This window comes from Amborella trichopoda, chromosome 11 (assembly GCF_054954075.1).
Source record: "Amborella trichopoda isolate Santa Cruz 75 chromosome 11, AtrichopodaSantaCruz75HAP2 v2.0, whole genome shotgun sequence".
NCBI lineage: Eukaryota > Viridiplantae > Streptophyta > Magnoliopsida > Amborellales > Amborellaceae > Amborella > Amborella trichopoda.
Genome location: NC_142346.1, coordinates 2,323,659 through 2,347,056, shown reverse-complemented (window position 1 = coordinate 2,347,056; position 23,398 = coordinate 2,323,659). Strand labels below are relative to the sequence as shown.

Genomic DNA, 23,398 nt, shown 5'->3' with positions numbered 1-23,398 from the left:
CGATTTCGAAATACTTATAGGAAAACACATGTTCATGACTAGAGATATTGCAAATCCGTAAAATGTTGAATTATTCGTCTCTTTATAGGTATTTTGATAAATTTCTCAAAAAAAAAAATTTGTTATTCTCGAATCCAAGGATTTGACACTCAGTCTATCCATCATATTACTGTTACGAATTATTAAATGGACATTGTTTAAGCGGAACAAATGGGCATGATAGTGGTGGCTTTGGGAGTTCACAAAACAATGGTTTAATCCAGCGTTTTAAAAAACGCCGAGTCGAACCGGACTCGCCCGGTTCGACTCGAAAATAGTGAAAAAGGAACCGGATCGCCCAAAAATCGGAAATCGTCCGGTTCTAGAGAGAACCGGACGATTCTGTACAGTGAATCGCCGATTCACTGTACGGGATCGGCGAGTCCGAACAGTGAATCGGCGATTCCGTACGGAATTTTTTTTTTTTTTTTTTTTTTTTTTTTTTTTTTTTTTTTTTTTTGGTAATCCATGATAGATTTTTTTGTAATACTTGATCGATTTTTTTGTAATCCATGATCGAATTGTTTTTGTTTTTTTGTAATCCATGATCGAATTTTTTGGTTTTTTGTAACCCATAATAGAATTTTTTGTAATCCATGATCGAAATGTTTGTTTTCTTTTCTTGTAATCCATGATCGATTTTTTTGTTTTTTTTTTTTTTTTTGTAACCCATGATAGAATTTTTTGTAATCCATGATCGAATGTTTTGTAATACATGATCGAAATGTTTGTTTTTTTTTTTGTAATCCATGATCGAAATGTTTGTTTGTTTTTTTTTAATCCATGATTGAATTTTTTGTTTTTTGCTTTTTTTGTAACCCATGATAGAGTTTTTTGTAATCCATGATTGAATTTTTTGTAATCCATGATCGAACTATTTTTTTCTTTTTTTGTAATCCACGATTGAATTTTTTGTTTTTTTTGTTTGTTTTTTTTTGTAATCCATGATCGAATTTTATGTAATCCATGATCGAACTTTATGTAATCCATGATTGAATTTTTTAAAAATTTGTGATTTTTTTTGTTTAATCCATGATCGAATTTTTTTTTGTAATCCATGATAGAATTTTTTGAAAATTTGTGATTTTTTTTTTAATCCATGATCGAATTTTTTGAAAATTTGTTTTTTTTTTTTTTTAATCTATATTATTCAAAGAGAAAACGAAAGAGATGATGATTCTGAGGCCACCCTATCCCAGCCATATTATTCACATATCGAGTCCCAACAGCAACAGTGTAGGGATGAGCACGAAATACTGTAAATTAAATGCTGAATGGCGGTTCATGCAGGGAAAGAACATATCAATATTCGCATATTCATTCAAAAACATGAAAATTCTTAATGGAGTACCCTCATTTTTTATTGAATTCCTAAAAACCAATATTTATAATGAATTTTAATAATTTTTTCGAATATTTTTTAAACTTTATTATGACCGATTCACCCGATTCCCGATCCGGATCGCCGATTCGCCGATCCGGATCGGTTTTTTGGAAGCCCGATCCGAGTCACCGATCCGTTTTTTAAACCATTGGTTTAATCATATTTTTGGTGTTCAATTAATTTTTATAGGATAAAGTTTAGGTGTCCCGCACTTATTCTAGTGCATCCACCCTTCTAAAATCCAACTTGGAGGTGAATCAAGATTTGAATTTTCAGATGTCTATCCTCTTGCCCACTACCATCATCATCAAATTAGCGTAAAAAACAAGAAGTGAATTTTGTGCTTTAAAATGGTTGATTTTGCAACATTTTTTCTAAACGGTCAATTTCAATTTTTAGACATACATATTTTGGATTACACGTAAATGAATTTGCAATAATTTAGGATGCTTTTTTGGGTCCTATAACCCTAAAAATAGGGCAGACGCATGAGTAAGTGGACTTCTCCATCTAATTACATTTCTAGTGCAAGTAAATATTTCATTTTTCCATGGCCAAAAATAAAGTTTTTTCTAAGATTATATCAGAAGTGTTTGGTGAGTCAGACTCACTAGCACGCTCACTCACAAGCGTTAATCTTTAATATGGACCTCTAGAGCTAAAGATTCTTATCAAATGAATCGGAAAAAATTCTGAAAAAATATATATTTTATAATTTTATTTTATTTTTTTAGAGAAAATAATGTATATACTTATTATATTTACGGTTATTATGATATTACTTTAAGTTTTCATTATTATATTTGTATCCGTTTTTTCAATAACATTTTTTGTTTTTAAAAAAGTCGGACCTCTTTTTTTGGTTTTTCAAAAACCGTAATGTTCAAAATTTTCGATTTTTCAAAAACAAAAAATTAATAATTTTTAAATTTTAAAAATCCGAATTTGAAGGTAGAGAGAAGAAAGCAAGTTCATGAGGCCATTCAGGCTCCCTCAAAATGCAAAGATCGATAAAGTGAAGGCGGCAATGGAGATGGGTCCTCACTGCGACTGTACCAAAGGTTGAAGCCCCAAAGTAAGACATCATTGAAGAGAATTTGTGGATAATTTAAAGCCCTAAAATAGTCCTTGTGCACAGCAGTAAGAAACCCCAATACACAGTATTCCCATAAGCAGAAAAACAAGAAACGAATTCGTGGATGAAATCCTTCAAATTTTTCAGAAAAAAATAAATCAGAACGCACCATATCCTCTATTATTTGTTTGAGCAAGCTTTATTTGACCCAACTCTCTCTCACTAACCCAACTTTCTCTCTCTAACCCAGAGTTTCATCCGTTATTTTGCCTGCTGGAAAGTTCCATCTTTTCTTTAAGAGAAAGAATATATAAATTTGGATTTTAAAAATACAAAAAAGTAAAAAAAAAGAAGAAAAAGAATATTTCGGTTTTCGAAAAACCCAAAAAGGACATCATCTTTTTTGAAAAAGCGTGTTACAAAGTTGAAAAATCAGTATAAATTAACAACAAAAATATGGAAATTAATCTCATAATAATAGTAAATATAACATATATATATACGTTATTTTTCTTATTTTTTATTTTCATGATCATTGCAGTGTAGATCATGGATCTCTACAAATTTGGGTCTGAGATCGGTAAAAAATGGGTATTAGAGGGAGCCTGCACGGAAATAGTATGCGTCCCGGGATTCAAAAAAATCCGTTCTCTTCCATGTAATTTCAGGTATATTTGAGGAGGTCAATAATGGTGGGTGTCCAATTTAATGGACGGCGCATATCGTTATTAGTTTGTAATTATTTGAGACTGCTAATTTTGTTGTACGAAATTTAATGGACGGCGCAGATTGTTATTATTTGAGATCGCTAATTTTGTTGTATGAGCCACAAGGGTGACGTTTTCTACAGTAAAACAATGACGTTGAAATGAGCACTTTGTCGCCCTTTATGCATAACACTTTTATCTACCGTATTGTTGGGTCCCAAGAGCAATGGTCTTTCTTCTCACCGATAAAAAACTTCAGGTAGTTAATTTCAATTCTAAAATAACATATATTAGGAAAAATAAGCTTAAATATTTTAAAGAAAATGTTTATGTAAGGGTGAGGTTTTAAAAAATTGAATTAAGCCACATCTCAAATATTCACTAGAAAATGTTGTTTCGATGCTGGAAAACCTTTAATTTGATCTATCTCGACTTCAAGATGTATGGACATGGAAAAAAAATAGATTTCAAGTATTGAAAATAGTGCATTCTTGAGCTTCATGTGATGTTTTTTCAAATTTTAGGTGATTTTTTCTCTATTTTTTTTTATAATTTTTTTTCATTTTCACAAGACAATTCCTGAGAGCGAAGCACTGAACCAATTCCGGATCTCGAGTGTGAATGATCTTTTCTTTTTTTAAAAGATAGTGGTATTTTTTTTTGTTATTGTAAAAAAAAAAAAACAGAGGTAATTGTTTTTATCTCTCAAGTACTGTTTGTTGTAAAAAATTTTGTGAAAGAAGGTTAAAGTTTTCCAAAACGAATGATTCCATTATTAAGCTTGATTTCCTTACCCATAACAAAGCTTACGTTTGTACCCAAGATGAAAGAAAAGAGCAATGGGTAGATATTGCCTCCTAGAGAGAGGAAGAATTTTAATGTTTTTTTGAAATGCACAGTAGCTTCCTTTTCAATGGAGGAGATAAGACCCGGTGGGAGTGGATGGGAAACAATTAGGGTTGCCAATAGGCCGTTTTTTATTTGGGTCAGGCTTGGTCCAGGCAGGCCAGGGCATGTGGAAGTAGGCCCATCCCCCAAGGCCAAAACTTTTAGAACCAAAGGCTTGATCAGCCTGCTTGAGCCCCACTCATAATTTTATTTATACAAAAAGCTCGTTGACCCTGGGCCCAATTAGCAGCAGGCAAGGCCATGGGCTAGTTGTTCTGGCCCAGGTCGGTTGCCTAACGCTAAAAAAACTAAGGCATGGCCACAATGCGGCTTGGGTTAGCCACAATAGGGCCTGCCTTGTTTGGCGAGGCTTTTTTTTAACTTCTATTTATTTTTTAGATATGGGCTCTTTGGCCTGGTTTTGGCTAGGGAGGACTCAAGTCGACTTTATAGGGTCTTGGGCCTTAAACTAAGCCAGCCCTGCCCATTGCCAGCCCTATGACCGCTTTAACAGCCTAGCAATAGATTAGGCGGCCCAATAGGCCTAGCCCTAAAAAAGTAGGGTTTAGCGGCCTAGGCCACAAACTGTCTTAAGGGCTAGGCTAGGGGGAATGTGAACCCGGCCCGACCCTCTATTCTTTTCAATTTTTTATTTATTTGTATGTGGCCCGGCCCAGCTCTGTAAGCCCTTGGGGGCAATGGCCAGCCCATGCCTACCCAATTGCCACCCTAAAAATATTATGAGAGAGAGAAGATGGTGGGGTTGCACAATGGAGAGAGAGAGAGAGAGAACGGGGTTGGAAAATAAATGCGAAACAGAAAACCTTCTGTGGTCCTTCTTTGTGGACCCCTCGTTCCAGCCCCTTAGCGCAGCGAATTGTACGGATTCTTCCACGAGCCCTAACACACATAATGTACGGAAAACTCCTCACTTTTTTGGCATTTTATGAAAAAGGAAGCATCCTCCACCTTTCATTATTTTTGAAGGGCACGCTCTTTTTGTGGGTTTTGGGGGCATGCAATTTTGTTATGTGTTGGAAAATATGGTTTTGGTGTTGGCAACTTTTGTGGACTTGCCAGTTCCAGTTGTAGAAAAGGTGTACATCCGGTTGATGTGTGAAATTGGAACGATACAGAAGATTAGCAAGGCCCCTTTCCAAGGATGACACGCACAGATCCAGAAATGGTCCAAATTTTTATTTACCCAATAAAAAAACGTGCTATATAATAAATTATATTGAAGGCATATTTGGTATATAGAAGTTGGGAATTCCTAGAAAGTTCAAGTTCCCTAAAAGCTGAAACCGTTGATGTTTTGGAGTTTTTCAGATATTTGTTTGATGAGAAGTTCTTCGATATTTGTTTGATTACCCAGCTAGTTTTTAGATATTTGTTTGATAACCGATTTAAAAGTTCTCCAATTCCAAGATTGGGCTCCTTAAGGGTGTGTATGATTTTTGGACTAAAACTGCATCTTATAGCATACCACCAATTCTATTAGGGACCATAAAATTTGGGTAGCCACTTATTTGGAAGATGCAGTTCTAAAATTGCTTCTTCTAGAAATCAAACACACCCTAGTGATCTAACAATGTCTATGAATATCGGACTTCAAAACTTCATGCACGCGCTGGCACATAGAGAGACAGAGAGATGGTCTTTCTTCTCTCCAATAACAATTCTAAAATTTCAAAAAAAAAAAAAAAAAAAAGTTTTAGGAAGTGATGGTCTATATGAGCATGATGGTCCTTAAGGACCATCACTACTTTCAAAAGCTTTTGATTTAAGTTTTTATCTGCCTTGCCACGCGCTCCGTTAGTGGACGTGGGCTTTAAAGTTCAGGTGTAATATAATTGTTACACCTCGTGTATGAGGTGTAACTTAATAAGATAAAATAATAAGGTATCTTAAGAATTTAAATAGGAGAGGCGAGAACTCCTACTCTAGAATTTTTTTTAAGATTTTTCTCTATCTAGTCGAAACCCAGTGAGCTTTTTCTCTCTCTAGCCGAATTTTTATCGGAAGCTCCCTCTCAAATATTTTAGGTAAGTGACTTCATTTTCTTGAAAAATAATCCGTTCTTTTTAAAAATGAAATGAAATAATTACTTCTGCTTATTATCATGAATTTTAAGCGCAATAAATTTTATGCACAAGCGACCTCATTATTTTGAAAAATAATCTTTTAATAAAAGTGTGATATTTTACCTATGTTAGAAAGTTTAAATGCTGTAAATTCTTAGATATAAATTCATTTCTTTTTCTTGTCTATTGTTAAAAAAATTTAGATACTATAAAATTATTCGAAATAAATGTGATATTTCTGCTTTTAGTAAACTTGTGAGATTTCTTTCTACTGTTTTTGAATATTTAGACATTGTAAAATTCATGTGCAAATGACTGCCTTATTATTTGAAAACCGATATTTTTGCATTTGATTATAGCATTGTCTGTGAAATGTTTATTTGCGAATTGACATCCCATAAATTGTGATAATTTCGTATTCTTGAATTTCTATAAGAAACTTTCTATACATATTAGATTGGCAATTATGCTAGAATGTCTTTACGAACTACTACCTTTCTAAATTTGAGCCCAAAATATTTGAATGGTTATTTTTAAAATGTTATTGAAAGTGATTGTTATTAATGGTTTCAATGAAATTCATATTAATAATTTCAGTGATATGTTGAGTATATGATATTGCTGCTTTCGAATGTTTAAAGAGATTTAGAAATACTTCAAGTATACAAGTGGACTCATCCGATTCGCTGGTGAGGTATAAGTTGACCTATCCGGTATGCCGGTAGGGATTAAGTAGACTCATCAGGTACGCCGGTGAGGTATAAGTGGACCTGCAGGGATTAAATGGACTTATTTGAGACGTCGATAGGGATTAAGTGGACCCATTAAGACGCTGATGGGGTATATAGGTGACCTACTTGGGACGCCAGTAGAGTATTTTGTGAAATCTTTTGAATTATGCACTGACGTTAAAATGTTATATGCATTTCAATTATTCGAATTATACTTAATTATGCATTTTTGAAAGTGAAACTGTTGATGCATTTCTGTTAATAGATCTCTTTTTTGAAAATATTGATATCTTTCAACCATGATTATTTTTAGGATTATGATGATCACTTACTGAGTAGCCAAACTCATCAAATTATTGTGAACATTTTTCAGGATAACTAGGGTTTCATTTTAAGTGCTCGTCTGGATCAACTCTGGAAGATATTGTAGTTGCGCTTAAACTTTCTTTTGTTACTTTGTAAGAATTTGCCATTGTAAATTTGTCCTAAAAGGCGATGTATATATGTTTTGACTGACACATCTCAAGAATATCAGTATTGTAAATTCTTGGGCGTGACAATTATGGTATCAGAGCAATAGGTTTAAGATTCTTAGGAATTTTAAAAAGAATGTACTTAAAATCACATTTATTGTGTGTACAGACAGGGACGAAGTCAAGATCCAGAATAGCAGAAGCTAATAAGGAAGGAATTCTCAAAGCCATAGAAAATATGGTTGCTCTAATGCAACATCAGATGGAAAACAACAATTCACCTAGGCAGTCAGTTATGGGAAATGGTGGGAGTAATATCGAACAATTTAAGAAATTCAACCCACTTTTTTTAAGGGTGCTGTAAACTCACTGGAAGCCGCAGGATGGATTATGCAATTGGAGAAAATATTCGAGGTAATAGAATATCCTGATGATAGGAAGATGGCCTTGGCAAATTTTATGTTAGAAGGTGAAGCACAACATTGGTGACGAATGACAAAAGGAGTATTGGTCAAAGAAAATAAACCCTTGACTTGGGAAGTATTTCTAGAGGCATTTAATGAAAAGTATTTCCCAGATTTTATTCGAGACCAAAAAGAAATGGAATTTCTGGAATTAATTCAAGGAAACCAAACAGTAGCACAGTACGAGGCCAAGTTTACTGAATTGGTCAGGTTTGCACCACATATGATTAACAATGAGGCAAGAAAGGTGAAAAAATTTGAAAGGGGTCTCAGACTAGCTATTAGAAGCAAAATATCAGTCTTAAAATTGAGAACTTATTCTGAAAAAATGGATCGAGCCCAAATTGTCGAAAAAGATTTTGAAGATTACCAAAAGATGAAAAATCAGAAAAGTCATGTTAGACCCACACCATCTAATCGACAACAGTTTGAAAGGGCAAATAAGAAGTCAGGCCCTTGCCACTTCAAAGCCCAATAAAACCATGTAAAAAATGTGGGAAAAAGCATGGATCGAGCTCTTGTTATTTGAATACTGGAGCCTGTTTTAAATGTGAAAAATTGGGGCACCACATTAGAGAATGTCCTAACTTATAGATGCAACAGCTTCCAAAGCAGGGAGAGATAGCTCAAAAGCCTTAGATGAAGGGAAGAGTATTTACGATCACCCAGCAAGACGCTCAGGCCTCAAAATCAGTGATCCAAGGTATTTTTATTATCTTCCAAAAAATAGCTCATATTTTGATTGATCATGGATCTACTCATTCATTTGTGTCACCACACTTTGCATGCCACTTAAAGGTAGAACCAGAACAATTAGAATACATTCTAAAGGTAGCCACACAGATGGAAAATTCAAGTTACATCAATATAGTGTACAAATCCTGTGTAATAAAGATAGAAGAAAATGAATTGTTGGTTGATTTAATACTCCTAGAAATTCAAGATTTTGATGTAATCTTAGGCATGGATTGACTTTATGCATACCATGCAAGTATTGATTGTTACAAGAAAATGGTTACCTTTAGTATTCCGAATCAACCAGTATTTTACTTCAATGGTATCAAAGAAGACTCCCCATCATATTTCGAGCTAATCTTCTCATTCGAAAAAGGTGTCAAGGATTTCTTACCTATATAAAAGAATATAGGAAGAAAGAGATAAATTTGGATACCACTCCGGTTATCCGAGAATTTCTTGATGTTTTCCCTGAAGAATTGCCAAGATTACCGCCTGACAAGGAAATTGACTTCTCTATTGAATTATTGCCAGGGGTAGCCCCAATTTCTAAGGCACCTTATAGAATGGCACATGCAGAACTTAAAGAACTTAAACAACAATTGAAAGAATTATTAGATAAAAGTTTTGTCAGGCCCAGTGTGTCACCTTGGGGTGCTCCGGTATTGTTTGTTAAAAAGAAATATGGGACTATGAGATTGTGTATCGATTATAGACAGTTAAACCAAGTGACAGTGAAAAATAAGTATCCATTACCTAGAATTAATGACTTATTTGATCAATTACAAGGATCACAAGTGTTTTAAAAAAGTGATCTTAGATCTGGATACCATCAGCTTAAGATTAAAAGTGAAAATGTTCCCAAGACAGCTTTCAAAACAAGGTATGGCCATTATGAATTTTTAGTCATGCCTTTTGGATTAACCAATGCACCGGCTGCATTTATGGATTTGATGAATCGGGTCTTTAAGTCCTGTTTGAATAAATTTATTGTGGTATTCATCGATGATATTTTAATTTATTCCAAGAATCAGAAGGAACATGAGCAGCATGTAAGAATGGTATTGCAAATATTAAGAGAAATGAAATTATATGCCAAACTTAGTAAATGTGAATTTTGGCTTGAACAAGTGACATTCTTAGGATATGTCATATAAAAGGAAGGTCTATCAGTTGATCCTTCAAAGGTTGAAGCCGTTGTTAATTGGAAATAACCAAGTAATGTGACTGAAGTTCGAAGCTGTTTGGGATTGATAAGATATTACAGAAATTTGTAGAAGGATTTTCTCGAATAGCAACACTATTGACTAGATTGACATAGAAAAATGTCAAATTTGAGTGGACAAGTGAATGTGAGGAGAGTTTTCAAGAACTAAAAGTTCGATTAATTTCAACACCTATTTTAACTATTCCTGAGGGGAGTGGAGGATTTGTAATTTATAGTGATGCTTCACATAAAAGCTTAGACTGTGTATTAATGCAATATGGGAAAGTAGTGGCATATGCATCCAGACAGTTGAAAGAATATGAGAAAAAATATCCAATTCATGACTTGGAGCTGGCTGCAATAGTATTCGCTTTGAAAATGTGGAGGCATTATCTATATGGTGAGCAATTCGAAATATACACGGATCATAAGAGCTTGAAATACCTCTTCTCTCAAAAGGATTTAAATATGCGGCAGAGAAGATGGATGGATTTATTAAAAGATTATGATTGTACAATCCATTATCATTCAGGAAACGCTAACGTGGTGGCCGATGCTCTAAGTAGAAAATCTAAGGGAGTCTTAGCTCATCTAATGATCTAAGAAATGAGATTGTTAGAGGAAATAGTAGATTGGCATTCGACTCCGTCCAGTAATGGTGTGGTAAGTATGATTGCTAACATTAAGGCATAACCCCAATTAATCCAACAGATTCGATCGGCACAAAAGAAAGACCCTAAGCTTATAACAATTGCAAAAGAGGTGAAGCTGGAAAAGAGAGACGAATTCTCTATATGTAGTGAGGATTTGCTAAGATTCAAATGTCAGATTTGTATCCCGAATGATGAGAGTGTGAAGAAAGTTATCTTGGAAGAAACACATCACTCTCGTTATACGATATATCCCGAAAGTATTAAAAATGTATCAGGACCTGAAGAAAACCTTTCAATGGAATAATATGAAAAAAGAGGTAGCACTATTTGTGTCTCAGTGCTTAACATGCCAGCAAGTAAAAGCTGAGCATCAAAGGCCTGCTGGGTTGTTGTAGCCTTTACCCGTGTCAGAGTGGAAGTGGGAACACATCTCTATGGATCTTATCTCTGGCTTGCTTAAAACAAATTCAGGACATGATAGCATTTGGGTCATTGTGGACCGACTGACCAAAGCTGCCCACTTTCTGTCGATTCGCACGACGTATACTTTGGATCGACTGGCCCAATTATACATTAAGAAAATAATGCGATTGCATGGAGTTCCAGTGAATATTGTATCAGACAGGGATACTCGGTTTACTTCTAAATTTTGGGCTAGGCTACAGTCAGCCATGGGGACGAGACTCACCTTTAGCACTGCCTTTCACCCCCAAACTGATGGATAATCAAAGAGAACCATCCAAACTTTGGAAGATATGCTAAGGGCCTGTGTCATTGACTTTACAGGAAGTTGGGATAACCATGACCCCTGATTGAGTTTGCTTATAATAATAGCTTCCAAGCCAGTATTCAGATGGCACCATATGAAGCCCTATATGGAAGGAAATGCAGGTCACCATCTGTTGGGACGAGGTTGGTGAAAGAAAGCTTTTAGGGTCAGAAATTGTTCAGGTAACCACAGATAAGATATCACTAATTCAAAAAGGCTAAGGACAGCTCAGAGTCGGCAAAAGAGTTATGCCGATAACCGAATGAGAGATCTTGAATTTGAGGAAGGTGATTGAGTTTTCCTAAAAATCTCCCCAATAAAAGGCATTATGAGATTCAGCAAGAAAGAAAAGCTGAGCCCACGTTGCATCGGACCATTTGAAATCCTGAAAAGAATCGGAGGTGTCGCTTATAGACTTGCCGTACCACCCGAATTGGCAAACGTCTATAATGTCTTCCATGTATCATCACTACGAAAATATCAGCCCGACCCATCCCATATCTTGAAATATGAACCTTTACCAATCAGGAAGGACCTATCCTTCATTGAGCAGCCAATTTTGATACTGGATAGAAGGGTACAAGTGTTGCGCAATAAGGAGATTCTTTTGGTCCGTCTATTATGACAGTACCATTCAAGAGAGGAGTTGACTTGGGAACGAGAAGACGATATCAGAAAAAAATATCCCTATCTTTTTCAGTAATCAGTTACACAAATTTAGAGGACTAAATTTCTTCAAGGGGAGAAGAATGTAACAATCCTAAAATTTCAAAAAAAATAAAATAAAAATGAAACTTTTAATAAGTGATGGTCCATATGAGCATGATGTCCTTAGGGACCATCACTAATTTCAAAAGCTTCTGATTTAAGTTTTTGGCTGCCTTGCCACGTCCTTTAGTGGACGTGGACTTTAAACGTTCAGGTGTAATATAATTGTTACACCTCATGTATGAGGCGTAACTTAATAAGATAAAATAATAAGGTATCTTAAGAATTTAAATAGGAGAGGCGATGACTCCCACCCTTGAAAATTTTTGAGATCTTTCTCTCTCTAGTTGAAACGCAGTGAGTTTTTTCTCTCTCTAGCCGAATTTTTATCGGAAGCTCCCTCTTAAATATTTTAGGTAAGTGACTTCATTTTCTTGAAAAATAATCCGTTCTTTTTAAAAATGAAATGAAATAATTACTTCTGCTTATTATCATAAAGTTAGGCGCGATAAGTTTTATGCGTAAGCAACCTCATTATTTTGAAAAATAATCTTTTAATAAAAGTGTGATATTTTATCTATGTTAGAAATTTTAAATGCTGTAAATTCTTAGATATAAATTCATTTATTTTTCTTGTCTATTGTTAAAAAATTTTAGATACTGTAAAATTATTCGAAATAAATGTGATATTTCTGCTTTTAGTAAACTTGTGAGATTTCTTTCTACTGTTTTTGAATATTTAGACATTGTAAAATTCATGTGCAAATGACTGCCTTATTAATTGAAAACTGATATTTTTGCATTTGATTATAGCATTGTCTGTGAAATGTTTATTTGCGAATTGACATCCCATAAATTGTGATAATTCCGTATTCTTGAATTTCTATAAGAATTTTTCTATACATATGAGATTGGCAATTATGCTAGAATGTCTTTACGATATACTACCTTTCTAAATTTGAGCCCAAAATATTTGACTGGTTATTTTTGAAATGTTATTGAAAGTGACTGTTATTAATGGTTTCAGTGAAATTCATATTAATAATTCAGTGATATGTTGAATACATGATATTACTGCTTTCGAATGTTTAAAGAGATTTAGAAATACTTTAAGTATGCAAGTGGACTTATCCGGTTCACTGGTGAGGTATAAGTGGACCTATCGGGTACGCCGGTAAGGATTAAGTGGACTCATCCGGTACGCCGGTGAGGTATACGTTGACCTGTAGGGATTAAGTGGACCTATCTGAAACGCCGATATGGATTAAGTGGACGACGCTGATGGGGTATATATGTGACCTACTTGGGACGCCAGTAGGGTATTTTGTGAAATCTTTTGAATTATGCACTGAAGTTAAAATGTTATATGCATTTCAATTATTCGAATTATACTTAATTATGCATTTTTTAAAGTGAAACTGTTGATGCATTTATGTTAATAGATCTCTTTTTTTAAAATATTGATATCTTTCAACCATGATTATTTTTAAGATTATGATGATCACTTACTGAGTAGCCAAACTCATCAAATTATTGTGAACATTTTTCAGGATAACTAGGGTTTCATTTTAAGTGCTCGTCAGGATCAACTCTGGAAGATATTGTAGTTGCGCTTAAACTTTCTTTTGTTACTTTGTAAGAATTCGCCATTGTAAATTTGTCCTAAAAAGCGATGTATATATGTTTTGACTGTCACATCTCAGGAATATCAGTATTGTAAATTCTTGAGGCGCGACAGATAGTTAATTCAAGTACAATAACATATAGAGCTTTTTTTAAAAATAAGCTATAAAGAACTTTTAAGAAGAACACGCGTGTTTTTTCTAATCACTAAAGAAAGGGGGCAATGGAGCATGTTACATTTTCTTGAGGAATAAAACTTAGAACGTTCCTATGCTTCTCAGAGTGATACTAGAGATAGAGGGAGAAAGACCATTCAAAGAAGAGACGAGAGAGAGTTTTAAATTTATATACTATATGGTTTCCGAATATGTATCTCTCACGTTTAACTTATACATAATGTATTAATCCATAATTGCTTACATGAGTGTTTCAAAGAACGAGCAAACTTAGAATCGTTCGAGTCAGCTGAGGGATTTTAATTTCATGGGGCCCGGATTCGAATAACATCCTATTAGGACCTAGGCGATTCTCGAGCACCAATCAGTTTTTTTCTCTTATTTTTGGTAAATTAGTTCCTTTTCCACAAGGCAATTCCTGAGGGCAAGTAAGTGAACAAAGTCAGGATGTGGTGTTTGAGCACCCTGTTTTTTTTTTATATTATAAGATAATGGTAAATTTGTTTTTGTCTCTCGAGCCTAGTTTGTTAAAGTTTATGTGATAGAAGGCTAAAGCATTCAAAAAATAAGGATTCGAATATGGCCCGGTTTCATGTGTTGAAGCCCACATATGTAGAAATGCGGGCCTATTAATCAATCTATTTTTGAGATGGAATTTTGGACTTAATTTTTAAGGATATTTAATCTCTAATATAGAGATCATGAATATAAAAAAAAAAAAAAATTGAAAAAACTAGAAATAATAATGCTAGTAAGAAAATATTTGTACCAGTTAATTTCCATTGTTTTTAGATAGAACACCTACTTGCATCCATTTTTAAGATGGATGCTTTACACATTTTAAACCGCATATGTAGTCATGCGGTCCAGCCCGCATGAAACAATTTTCCTTCGAATATTGATGCCAAAGCCCTTTTGTTCTATTTTTTTATTATTATTGGATTCCATTTGGTCGCTCCCCCTTTTCTACTTTGAAAAGCCAAAGGATTTCCTACCACTTGGGAGTATACTGTCCATGTACTCCAGCAGTTAAAACTTATATAAAAAATATCTTTTAGATCTCAAATTTTGGATCTTTTACATCTCAAATTTTGAGGATGTGATCTCTAGAACTTGAGTCCACCTCAAAGGAAAATAAATCAACTCTCAATCTTTATATGCCTAAAAAATGGCAACCTAAAATGGTATTGGAACCATCCAATTTTTTTGAAAGAATAATCTAAATGTTTGATAATTCAAAATCCAAATTCTTTCCTTTGAAAGTAATCATCTAGTTATAATTAGATGGATCTTGAAATATTAAATAGAAAAAATAAGTGTTTTTTTTCCAAATGAGTAAATGTATAGTTTGCTTGAAGTGAGCATAATCTACACTGATCCAAATTTTTTCTTTTGAAAGTAATATTCTAGTTATCTTTAGATGGATCCTGCACTTTCAAACAATAAAAGATTGGAAAATTGTGGATAATTGTAGATATCCCAGAACTTAGCCGTTCTAGATAATCTCCCTCCAATCAATTTTTTTCTCACAACTTTTATCCCAAAATATACTTTTCTAGCAACTATCCCTAACCAAAAAGTCACATTTGTTTGGACCAAAATGTCCTTGACCGTATAAGCCTGTCACACATCAGTGTGGGATGTGCAGTGACCAAAGGTTAACTGCCGACCCGCGGTAAAAAATTGTTGAACTGGTACAATAAAATCATTGCCAAAACCCAACATGCAGCTGCTAAACCGCATGAAAAATATGCCAAATCGAGGTAAAAGAGTCCAGGACCGATGTCACCTTGTGCCAGACCTAGCTAAAATCACTATTGGACCCATTGAAAATCCAAATTCGTGTAACTCTCCTAATTAACAAACAAGTACTACAAGAAATTGGAACTTTTAATTTCTAGATCTGAGTTTTTATACTATCAAATAATCAAGGTTTGATTTCACCCAAACTTTGATCAAATTTGTTTTTTCTTTTCATTTTTTTTCAAATTTATAATTGTTGAAGTCGAGATTACAATTTACAAATATTAGTTACAAGATACTTTCCCAAGGATAAATATGCCATCCTCTTCTCTTTAATGCCTCTTGTACCTTTCTGTCTCCTAATCTCTCTCTCTAAAGGTCGATGATGGTTTCATAAGCAGTTGTCTTATTCTAATATGTGGTGACAATTGTGTACCATAATAGAGGCAATAAATGTAGTGCCTCTTGACCATGCAAGTAGTGATGGAGCAAACTGTAGAAAATGAGAAAAGTATGTCCTTTCCAAGTGTATGAAAATGACATAAACCTTTAATGGTGCTTGGCCCAATTACTCAATTAAAGGTTTTGGACAAAAACAAAAGGAAAAAGTTTATATAAGGTTGCAATCTATATGTAGAACTACGGATGTATCTCAAAAATCCATTGGAAAAGGTAGTTTTAATGTTGAAAAACCCTTTGATTGATTATCTCGACATCGAGATGTATGATCATGAAAAATAAAAAGATTTTAAGTCTAAAACATAGTGCATTTTACAACATATTATCTACACTGTCCATTTTCAAGATTTTCATATGTTTATAAATCTACTTGATTTTAACCATTTTTTAAAATTTAAATTTTATAATTAAATATAAAAATAGACTTTAAGATAATCCTAAGAACATTTTGCATCAAAATTATATATCATGCATCTGTATTCTACCTGCACCCAAAACAAAAATGAGACTCTTTTCCAAGATTTCCAAAGGGTGAAGATTAAACCGGTCCATCCCAAGGTGTAGTTAAGTCTGGTTTTGGTGGTCAAGTTCTCAAGTTTGAAAAATATTTATTAGAAAAATTATTTAGGTAATAATGTCCTCTTCAATTTGTGATCAAAATGAGGATTCAGAATCTCATGAATCGCACCAATCAAAGTTTATGAACTTGGCCTGATTTTTGGTTCTTCATGAATACTCCATTTCAAGATGATCAAATGACACCAAAATGTTCGTGATAGATCAAGCATCGATTCTACGATGATTGATCACCCGAATTACCACCGGAAGCGTCCGAAGAAGCTCTCGAAGTCTAGCAATAGCAAGAGGCCTCATGGTGGGACGTTTTTATCATTTGCTCAAAAGTACTAAAGGGTATTTTGGCCATTTGGTTCCCATTTTTTTTTTTTTTAATTCATTTAATATATAATTGTCTACAATTCGACTTAGTTTTCAATATTCCACCTTTGTTTTGTAGTTGTTCTATATAAATGAGCTTAAGACATTTGTAAAATGATTTGATCATTTTATGAAAACTTGAGTATTGAAAAGTGAGTGTGGTTCATTATTTTGCCTTGCTTCCTAGTACTTGATCTAGTTATTCTCCCTTGTTTCCATTTTCTTTCTTCTTTCTTCTCTCCTTTTCACGCATGCCCAGGGTCGCACCTAGAAGCGGCCCCAGCTCTTCTCTTTCTTTTCCCCTCGTCGTTCTTCTTCGCTCTTCCCTTATACCTAGGGCCGCACCTAGCAGCGGCCCGGCTCCCCCTCTCACGTCCCTCTTCGTGGTTCTCCCCCTTTTACACACTTCCGCCCAGGGCCACAGCTAGCAGCGGCCCTGACTCCCCCTCTCACGTCAACCTTTCTTTTTCTTCGCTTCCCTATCGTCTGATAAACCTGGAGCTGCGCCTAAAGGCCGATCTAACATATCTTCTCCACGCCATTATCTTCTCCACAGAATTGTTTACATTGCATCTTAAATTTGCTCTAATATGGAATTGTCTATAGAGAGACAATTTATCTTTTGTATGGACAAATATTATTGTACTTTAAATTGTAAAATGGATGGTAGTATTGGTATCATTGAATAAATTCAAAATTTAAAAAAAAAAAAAAATCACTTCATGACTCACTTCAAGGCATCCAATTTGACATTTAATATTTGAGAATAAGTGTGATCTCCATTCACAAAAGATAAATGGTCTCTTTGTAAACATTCGTATTGCATATGTATGAATAACATGCGTATACCATGCTTGTTTTGCCTCAAAGAATAATAACTTAATAGTGTGAATTAATATTGAAATGCTATAACTTAATAGTGTGAATTAATATTGAAATGCATATGTATAAATAGCATTAATATACCATGCTTGTTTTGCCTCAGAGAATAATAACTTAATAGTGTGAATTAATATTCGTCATAAACATTGAGTGAACTATTTTACTCACAACTTTTAAATATCATTAATTTGTAGTTTAAATAGTAAATGGTGATGTATTTTTTAAAAAAATTATTGTGAAATGGTAAAGTATTTTAAAAATTAGATTGAGATATTGGAAAAGGACAATGTGAAAAAAAAAATATTGGTGGCTAATTTATCACTTCTTTATTGAATTTAAACTCTAATCCCAAAAAATCCTATTTTTTTTTTCCACAGAGCAATCATTACAATTTAAATAAAATATAATTTATCATTTTTTTTGACTCGATCAAAACCCTAATCCCAAAAAAATCCTGTTTTTAATTTTAAATAATAATAAATAAGAACTTTATTTTATTTTAAATTTAAAAGTAAAAAAATAAAAATATGATATTAATATTTTTTATAATATTAATATTTGAATTGAAATTTCATTTTTCTATAAAATAAATAGAATATCAAGAAATTCTATATTCTAATTTAGAATAGAAATAAATGAATACAAAAATTCATTTTGTCAAATAATTAATTATAGAATTTGTTTTCTTAATTGATCTATTATTCTATTACTATATATATATATATATATATATATATATATATAGTTATTTATTTTATTTTAAATATAAAAGTAAAAGAATCAAAATATGATATTAATATTTTTTATAATATTAATATTTGAATTTTTTTCTATAAAATAAATAGAATATCAAGAAATTCTCTATTCTAATTTAGTATATAAATAATTGAATTTAAAAGTTCATTTTTATCAATTAATTAATTATAGAATTTCTTTTCTTAATAGATTTACTCTTATATATATATATATATATATATATATATATATATATATAGTAATCGTTATAATTTATCCTTTTTGAATTGATGAAAAAAATTAAAAACAATACATAATATACTAAAATTGCTTCAAGGGCTTGACGATCGATGACATAATAATATGAGAGCTGATAGCTTCACATAAGTGCTACAACCCAATAATATGAGAGCGGATAGCTTCACATAAGTGCTACAACATAGTAATCATTATTTATTTTATTTTAAATATAAAAGTAAAAGAATCAAAATATGATATTAATATTTTTTATAATATTAATATTTGAATTGAAATTTCATTTTTCTATAAAATAAATAGAATATCAAGAAATTCTATATTCTAATTTAGAATAGAAATAATTGAATTCAGAAGTTCATTTTTATCAATTAATTAATTATAGAATTTCTTTTCTTAATCGATTTACTCTTATATATATATATATATAGAGAGAGAGAGAGAGAGTAATCGTTACAATTTATCCTTTTTGAATTGATGAAGAAAATAAAAAACAACACAGAATATACAAAAATTGCTTCAAGGGCTTGACGAGCGATGACATAATAATATGAGAGTTGATAGCTTCACATGAGTGCTACAACCCAAATTGGAGAGAGATGAGAGCTGATAGCTTCACATGAGGGCTACAACCCAAATTGGATATAGAGGGATGTGAAGCTACAACCCAAATTGGGAAGAGAGGGTTATAAAAATGGATATGCATAGGTGAGTGTAGAAATATATAGATGCAAGATGTACTTATACAATTTATTTCCATTTTCTACCATTAAAATAATATGTTTCATTATAACATATTTTCAGGTATCAAAACCCCTTAATTCTTCATTCTCTCTCTTCACGTAACCATTCTCTTTCTCACTTCCACGTAGCTTTTCTCTCAATTCTCTCTCTTCCCATAAATCTCTCCATTCAACCTCTCTCCCTAAGATTGTTTGATACACGAAGCTTTTGGGAGTAAAAGGAACTCTCCCACAAATTATGAAATATTGCTCTACGATTATTTCTAAAAAAAAGCTGTATAAAAGATCGCTTTTCTGCCTTACAACTTCCACACAATACTATCAAACATGGAAGTGGGACAATTAACTCCCACTTCCAAAAACTTTTACTTATCAAACACACCCTAAATTTTCTCTCTCTTTCCAAATCTCATCTCTACATCCTCACCCTCGAGCCACCTTTCTCTCCATCTTTCTTTTTCAAATTTCAAATCTTATCTCTCTCCCTTACACGTAAATCCTAACGCTCACAATCCCTTGAATCTCTCCCTCTCCCTCACGAATTTATCTTCTCTCTTCTCTACACACAACACAACCCCTCTCCCTAAATTTTCTCTTATCTCTCTGTTTAAACATCTCGGGCCCGCATCCAGACGCGGACCCATCCATTATTATCTCATCTCTCCCACTCTCTCCCTTACACCACCTTCTACTTCCTTTCTCTCTCTTAAAAACTTATCTCTCTCCTTCACGAACATATCTTTCTCCTTCACAGACATATCTCTTTCTCTCTTCCCTTCACGCAACTTTTCTCTCAACTTTGTCTCTCTCCCTAAATTTTCTCTCTATCTCTTTCCAAATCTCACCCCCTCTCTCTATCCATCACGTCACCTTTCTCTCTCTTTCTCTCTTCCAATTGTGTGTCTCTCTCTCTCACGAACATTCCCTTTTTTCTCCCTCTCTAGCACGCAACATTTCTCTTTTTTCTCGGTCAAATCTCATCTCGCCCCTCTCTTACACGTTGAGTCACACTGGCACTCAAATTCATACTCCCACTCACATCATACACTCTCACTCACACACCCACATCATACACTCACTCACACACTCATCTTATACACTCTCACTCACACACTCACCTCATACACTCTCACTCACTCACCTTATACACTCTCACTCACACATCTACACTCACATTCACACTCTCACTCATACTCACACCATACCCTCTTACCCTCACACTCACACCACACACACACTCTCTTATATATATATATATCGTATTCATACTCTCCTCACACGCTCTCTCCCTTACACGTCCCACTCATACTCACATTGCATTCTATTTCTCTCTACCGCATACTCATATCTCCACTCTCTTACGCACTTCTTTCACACACTTCCCTCTGCACTTCACCCATTCGCACCTACTCTGTCTTGAACACACGTCCATCACCCCTCTAACCTTTAGTCTAGACCCCAAATTTACCGTATTACCAATAGGAGCAGACCCAAAAAAGTATACCTTGAAAGTCATTTTTAGTGTATGGATCCAAGTGCTGCACAGGGAAGCTAGGGAGCCGAATTCAAACCGCACAGCAAGGACAGTTAGAGGCTCTATCTCCCCCTCTCTCTAGAGAAACCACCATTCCCATATGGCACACAAATTCTATGCACTTTCATCATATATATATATAAAGTTAGGAATCCATACTAAATATGAAATTTCTTATAGATCTTACATATATTTCAAAAGGCCAAGAGATATATTCAAGAATCTTAATCCTTTTTAGATTTTTATTTTCCTTATGAAACTTATCAATATCAATCTCAATCCCACATAATGGATCAATTTTAATTAATACTATAAAATATGGGATTTTCTTATGTGGGTGATTTTGGATAGCACCAAAACCAACAATCTCCACCTTGATATCAAAATCGCTTGCTCACCATGCCAAGATCCATTGGATAACTTTATAGATTCTTCATTTTTTGCCGAATAAATTTCTTCTCCATTCTTGCTGAAAAATAGTGTTTGCCATCAAATTTCTCTACCTAGAACTTTGCATTCGAAACCTTTATTGCCATAGCGAAAAACCCTAAACCAGTGTTTTGATGCCACTTGTTGTGCGCGGAAGCTCTAAACTCGATGAGTTAATATTCAGCATATAAAGTATGAGAAATAAAACATGAAACACATATAACAAGAACACAAAGATTTAAGTGGTTCACCCTATAAGAGCTACATCCACGGGCTCGACAAATAAAAATCCACTATACCAATGAAAGCTACATCAAAGATTTTGGAACAAACCTCGAAAAAAAACCTAAACCAAGTAAAACATGGTCTCCGAAACGGCACTATGTCGATCTCTCATCTCTATTCCATAACTAGACCACTGTTTGGAAAGAGAACAACTTTGAAACCAAACGAGACTTTATCTCACTAATAGGGGAAACAACCCCAAATCTCCATGAGAACCGCTTCTCCATAAAAAAATCAACCTCACTCTGCAGGAGTCTTCAGGAGGCATCATTAATATTTTTCTTCATATGAAGCTCTCTTCTTTTTAAGAGGAAATTGTATCTTATGCACATGAGGCTCTATCTCCCTCTCTCTTTAGATGAACCACCATTCCCATATAGTGATCCAAATAGGGCATATAAATTCTCTGCACTTTGATCCCATCCATCTAAAGTTAGGAATCCATACTAAATAGAAAACTTCTTATAGATCTTACATATATCTCAAAAGACTAAGAGAAATATCCAAGAGTTTTAAACCTTTTTGGATTTCTATTTCTCTTAGGGGGTGTTTGGATACCTGGAAATATATTGTCTGTGAAATATATTACTAGCGTAATACATTACTTGCAAATGGATTGTCACTGTTTGGATAGTATGTAGATGCAACCTGGGAAATACAATGTTACTGTTTGGCTATGTTCAGAAGAAAGATGGGAAATGCATTACCAACTCTTTTTTTTTCTTTTTTGGCTTTATACCCAAAACATGGTTGAGCGTACAATCCCTATTAGAATGTAGCTTAAACTTTATAATTGCATCAGGCATATGAATTAGCCACACCTTTTGTATGCCTTTACGTCTGGACATGGAATCACATGTTTTCAATATGTTAACACTTTGGAATAACATACTTTTATTATGATAAGCCATCATATTTTTTAAGTTTTCTTTTCTTGTGCTAAAGCATTCAATCATCTATCTCCAGAAAACTTCCATGGGCAAATTCAAAAGGAAAAAAAAAAAATGGAAAAATTTGGCTAGTAACTTAGAAGGCTTTATGCCTAAATGAGATGTATTGGAGGAGAAATTATGTTGGGGCATTGGAGGAGATTGAAGGGGTAAATTAATTTTAAAAAATTATGGAAAAAAAAAACAAAACAATTCAAGCACACTGATTTGACGATTCTCTGTGAGTGAACTCAAGTATTTCGAATTTATCAGCAAACAATAGCAGCAAAAAAGAAAAAATAAAGCCAAAAAGATAAACAGATTAATCTAAGCAGAGAACCCAAATTCGTTTATTTTTTTGGAACAATAGCTACAATTGTGGTTGCATAACTCAAAAAATTGAATCTTGGATATCTGGAAATAAATAATGGCTGCAACCAAGGTTTTAAAAATCGGCGAGTTGCAACACGGGAATCGGGCACCCCGTGTCGATTCTTCTGGAAAACCGAGAATTGTCTGATCCTAGAGGAGAATCGGCAATTTTGAACATTGAATCCCCCATATTACGTCATAAATCGCGATTCCAACCGCTTAGTGACGTGCGACTCGCCCGTGTCGCGAGTCGACACGGGAATCGGGCACCTTGTATCGATTCTTCTGCAAAACCGGGAATCGTTCGATCTTAGAGGAGAATCGATGATTTTGAACCATGAATCACCCCTATGACATCATAAATCGCGATTCCAGCCACT

The 23,398-nt window shown here is 33.9% G+C and overlaps 1 pseudogene; it reads left to right on the top strand.

Annotated features, from left to right (window-relative positions):
* The first annotated feature begins 5,195 nt into the window (after window positions 1–5,195).
* Window positions 5,196–5,291, top strand: LOC148779670 (U6 spliceosomal RNA; annotated as a pseudogene).
* Window positions 5,292–23,398: the final 18,107 nt, after the last annotated feature.